Source organism: Hyperolius riggenbachi, chromosome 4, assembly GCF_040937935.1.
Source record: "Hyperolius riggenbachi isolate aHypRig1 chromosome 4, aHypRig1.pri, whole genome shotgun sequence".
Lineage (NCBI taxonomy): Eukaryota > Metazoa > Chordata > Amphibia > Anura > Hyperoliidae > Hyperolius > Hyperolius riggenbachi.
Genome location: NC_090649.1, coordinates 374,004,206 through 374,010,355, shown reverse-complemented (window position 1 = coordinate 374,010,355; position 6,150 = coordinate 374,004,206).

The following is a 6,150-nucleotide window of genomic DNA, read 5'->3' as shown; positions in this document are numbered from 1 at the left end:
AATTTGTGGGGTTCCTATACTGTCCTGGCATTTTAGGGGCCCTAAACCGTGAGGAGTAGTCTTGAAACCAAATTTCTCAAAATGACCTGTGAAATCCTAAAGGTACTCATTGGACTTTGGGCCCCTTAGCGCAGTTAGGGTGCAAAAAAGTGCCACACATGTGGTATCGCCGTACTCAGGAGAAGTAGTATAATGTGTTTTGGGGTGTATTTTTCCACATACCCATGCTGAGTGGGAGAAATATCTCTATAAATAGACAATTGTGTGTAAAAAAAAATAAAAAATTGTCATTTACGGAGATATTTCTCCCACCCAGCATGGGTATGTGTAAAAATACACCCCAAAACACATTATACTACTTCTCCTGAGTACGGCAATACCACATGTGTGGCACTTTTTTGAAGCCTAACTGCGCTAAGGGGCCCAAAGTCCAATGAGCATCTTTAGGCTTTACAGGGGTGCTTACAATTAGGCACCCCCCAAAATGCCAGGACAGTGAACACAGCCCACAAATGACCCCATTTTGGAAAGTAGACACTTCAAGGTATTCAGAGAGGAGCATAGTGAGTCCGTGGCAGATTTCATTTTTTTTTTGTCGCAAGTTAGAAGAAATGGAAACCTTTTTTTTTTCTTTTTTGTCAGAAAGTGTCATTTTCCGCTAACTTGTGACAAAAAATAAAATCTTCTATGAACGCACCATGCCTCTCACTGAATACTTTGGGATGTCTTCTTTCCAAAATGGGGTCATTTGGGGGGTATTTGTACTTTCCTGGAATTTTAGCCCCTCATGAAACCTGACAGGTGCGCAGAAAAGTCAGAGATGCTTGAAAATGGGAAAATTCACTTTTGGCACCATAGTTTGTAAACGCTATAACTTTTACCCAATCCAATAAATATACACTGAATGTTTTTTTTTTTAATCAAAGACATGTAGCAGAATAACTTTCGCGCTCAAATGTATAGGAAATTTTACTTTATTTGAAAAATGTCAGCACAGAAAGTTAAAAAAAATCATTTTTTTGCCAAAATTCATGTCTTTTTTGCTGAATATAATAAAAAGTAAAAATCGCAGGAGCAATCAAATAGCACCAAAAGAAAGCTGTATTAGTGACAAGAAAAGGAGGTAAAATTCATTTAGGTGGTAGGTTGTATGAGCGAGCAATAAACCGTGAAAGCTGCAGTGGTCTGAATGGAGAAAAAGGCTCTGGTCCTTAAGGGGCGAAAAGACTGTGGTCCTGAAGTGGTTAACTGACATTCATCTGCAGATCAGACAATCATCTGCAGATCTGAAAATCCGTCCTGGTGGATCTGATCTGCAGATGAATGTCAGTTAAACAAGGTGTGTATGATGATCTGCAGATATAGACTATGAATGCATTTTGCAGGAACAGATCTTTTGCAGGAACAGATCTTTTGCAGATACTGATCTTTTGAATGTCTACAGCATCTTTGTGTGCAGCATCTTGCAAAGATTTCTGTCTGATGGGGAGCTCAGTTCCATAGAATAGACTGTGTAGGTATGGCTCTCATACTACATAGAAGGGGCTAAAATTGGTCTGTGAGCTTTCATTTTCTAAAGACTATGGTCTGATGTGTGTATGAGCCTTTAGGGTTAGGCACCACCTGGGGGTTCTTATGGTTAGGCACCACCTGGGGGATCTTAGGGTTAGGCACAACCAGGGGACAGTTCTTCCGTGTGAGAGTAGGGGGAAGTTAGGTTATAGTAAAATATTGGTAAGGATTAAAGATATTTTACTTAATGAATGAAGTAGTACAATATCGGCATATTATTTTAGCACTTTTACTGGTCCTCATTTTAGTAAACGTAAACATAGAGGTTACAGTGGGGAAATAGTAGAATATCAGTATTATAAACAATATTATGTTTATCATTTTACTAAAGGATTACTTTGAAGCGGATCCGAGATTGAAAAACTAACAAGTACAACAAGTAACTTGTCTATATATCTTATCTAAAGTTTACATAGTTTACACAGCATATCTAGCTGCAAACAGCTTCAAAAGTTTATGATTATTTATTCCTGTGATACAATGAGGGCAGCCATGTTCTGTTTGTAAGTAACAAACACTGTGGGAGGCGCCCTTAGGTTTAGTGGTACATATATCAATTGGACACAGATAAGGATGGTGTGTCTTACCTGTTAAGGAGGCTCGTACACACACGGATCAAATATCAAATTTATTTATAGCACTATGGACTGGACAACGCGTTTCGCGACTACAAGTCGCTTCCTCAGGTCAAATAAAATGCTTCAGAAAAAAGAACAGAATGGCGCTTAGGCTAAAACATCTCACTTCATATACAATTAAAAGAACATTAAAATAACAATGTAACAGTTACGTGCAAAATTCATATACTGAAAATATGCATTTATATATATATATATATATATATATATATATATATATATATATATATATATATATATATATATGTATACACATCATTTCCACCATCTAAAATCACAATATCTAATACATAAACAGCCCTAAAACATAATCAACATGAATCTCATGTATTAAAATTATATAACCTTTTAAGTACCCATATCAGGCTAATATGTACAATAAACTACTCCATAATCATACCTATGTTTAGTTGCTATGCTATTAGAAAAAGTGTCTATCTGAAAAACGCGGGGGGAGCAGTGTGAAAGCAGAGGGTTAACATAAAACTCTAATACAGGGAATTCCAGTATAGAGAGGCTGGTGGCGAGTGTATTGCATTCTGATGCTAAATAGAAGACTAAATGGAATTGCTGTGGGCTGCAGTATACGTAATGGTTCCTGATAACCCCTCTGGCGGCTAAGGAGTAGTGAGGATGGTGACCGAATGTAGGAGGTGGCAGATGGGCTTACCTGTTTGCTACAGATGCACAGCGTGGGCGCCATAGACGCGGTCTGCTGCGCTCCTCTTTAAAAGGTGTATGGCCGCTAGTGGTACGTCTGTAGATGCAGAAGTTCTGAGTCCGTGTGACGTCACTTCCGTTGGAAGTGCGTCAGCGACGGAGGGAGTGTGCGGGCAGCGGCCATCTTGTGTGTGGCGCCGTCCTATTTCAATACTATAAGAATTTTATGAGCGGCGGCCATCTTATGTGCGGCTATCCTCCCACATACTAGAGGGAGTGTCAGACGGTGGCCATCTTGCGTGTGGCCATTCTGCTATGGCGGCCATATTGGTGCTGTCAGTCAGCTCGTAGTGTGGCCTTGGTACAGCCTGAAGGAGAAACGGCTGCCATCTTAATTGTGGCTACCTGTGTACCCTACATAGATGTATGGTGGTCACTCCGGAGTGGCCAAAGGTCATTTTACCGTGAATTACACTGAAAACTAACACATAATACATAATCTTATTATTAATACATAGATATATGTGTTTTATATATAGGTTTTTTTCTCTGTACTCCAACTATAAAACCGACATGTTTAGATATGGGGAGGAGGGTGGGAAAGGAGGAGCAACCTTGGGGACAGATTCTCATAGTATGTACTAGTACAAGTAACCGTTTGTATCCGGTCCCAGTGTCGCACAGGCCCTGTTCTGGCCTGTATTCAAAACATTCCCGATGATTATATAATTAACTAGACTATATAATTAGAGATCTAGTATAGAGAGTTCATATGTGTAGATACGAAGGGGGGGGAAGGGGATGGGGAAAAATAATAAAAAGGGGGGGGGGGAGGGGGGATGGGGAAAAAAAGGGGGGGTTATTTTTGGGGGGGGGTTGTGGGGAGAGGGAGAGTGAAAGGGAAAATAGTTTTGGGAAAGGATCAGGGTGGGGGAAGGGAAAATATTGCGATAAGGAATTTATTTTATATCCTCATATAATCGAATACATCTAAGGCTACTACCTGGGATTATATAATTTATAATTCCCCTTTCGATTGAACCTTATAGGTCGAATATCTTATTCAAAGGTTATGTTCCAGGCAAATGTTGAGTCCTTCAGGGTGCAGGGTTCTCAGCTTGAACACCCAAAACATTTCCCTTGCTCTTAGTGTGCCATATCTGTTAGTGGCATCCTCAGGGACTAATTCTATGGGACAGATGTTCAGGGTAGTTGGATCCTGGTTGTGTATCTCTTTACAATGTCGAGAAAGACCATGTTTTGTATATCCCTTGAGGATGTTGCGTCTATGTTGGCCCCATCTTTCTCTACAGGATTGTGTAGTTCTGCCCACATATTGGAGGTTGCATGTACACGTAATTAAGTATATTACGAATCTTAAACTACATTTCATATGTTCCTTTATCTGAAAGGCTTCGTCCGTTACTGTAGATCTAAAGTCTTCACTCTTATCCAAGATACTCTGGCAACAGAGGCATCTCTTCCCTCCACACTTTCTTACTCCTCTTTCGTCGACTGTGATCTCTTTTCTTCTTGTTGGTTCAGAAGATCTAATGCTACTTGGGGCCAGGTGGTTTTTCAGCGTTTTGGCCCTTCTGAACACGCATTTTGGTTTGCTCCCTAGGGTATTTCTCAGGAATGGATCATTTAAAAGGAGTTGCCAGTGTTTATTGAGGGCCTTCCTAATGGCTACATGATTTGTTGCAAATCTGGTTATAAACTGTGTTTCTGAAGTTTGGTCGGTGGTTTCAGAGGATCGCCATTCGGTCCCTTTCCTCAATAAGGTCCGTCTATCTGTTTTTCTAGCTCTAAGTCTTGCCTCTTTGATCAGTGGTTTCGGGAAATGCTTTTGTCTGAACTTGTTGGTCAAGATCTCTGCCTGATGGTCATATGTCTTTACCTCTGAGCAGTTTTTCCGTATTCTAAGAAATTGGCCAAAGGGTATGTTCTTCCTCCAGGGTTTATAATGACTGCTCCTATAATCGACGTACCCGTTTGCGTCTACGTTCTTGAAGTGGTTCCGTGTTTTAATTATTCCATCTTCAATATATAAGGCTACATCCAGGTATTCCATTTTTTGCTCACTATTGTTTGATGTAAACGAGATACCCCATGTATTATCATTCGATGATGTGTATATGTACATATATATATATGCGTATTTTCAGTATATGAATTTTGCACATAACTGTTACATTGTTATTTTAATGTTATTTTAATTTTATATGAAGTGAGATGTTTTAGCCTAAGTGCCATTCTGTTCTTTTTTCTGAAGCATTTTATTTGACCTGAGGAAGCGACTTGTAGTCGCGAAACGCGTTGTCCAGTCCACAGTGCTATAAATAAATTCGATATTTGATCCATGTGTGTACGAGCCTCCTTAACAGGTAAGACACACCATCCTTATCTGTGTCCAATTGATATATATACCACTAAACCTAAGGGTGCCTCCCACAGTGTTTGTTACTTATTAAAATACCCCACTACGTGGGGTTATGCTGACTATAAGTGTATTATAGTAGTATCTTTTTCCGGGAGCGACGACCGACAAGGCCGAGTGGAGACGGTACTTCTCCACATGTTTTGATGGTGGTTGCCTAAATAGCAACCCAGAATTGTGAGTATATTTTTTCTACATTTGATCATCTTACAAAACGATAATACACGATATTGGGCTCCCGGTGTCCCTGTGTTTTTTACCTCTACTAGTTCTAATGTTCTGTTTGTCACACTGTCACAGGCTGAGGGCTGGAGATGCTATCAGCTAGCTTGTGTGTAAATTCAGTCCCCTCTGCCTCTGAAATCAATGGCTAGTAACCTCCCCCTCCCCCTGTCCAGACTGAGCTCCCATAAGCCCTTGCTACAGTGCCAAGGCACAAAAGGAACTGTTGCAGAGGCTTGTTTAGTTTATAGGGAATTAGAGTATTAAAACAAAACAAAAAAGTATTTGGCTTGAGGAATGCCCTATAAACTATATGAAAGGAACACAATTATGCAATGAGTAAAAGTTTATCTCGGATCCACTTTAATACGGTTTACATCTGGTGCCCTTTTTAGCTGGGGCCCTTATTATATGCACACCTTAGGACTGCACCACTGGTGACTGGAATGACAGGACAGAATGATGACTGACGGGACTTAGCGCTACAAAATGGGCTGATGACTGACTGGCATGACAGGACAGGCTAATGACGGAATGGACTAGAGTGACAGGACAGGCTGATGATGGACTGGACTGATGTAACAGGACAGACTGATGATGTACTGGACTGTCATAGCA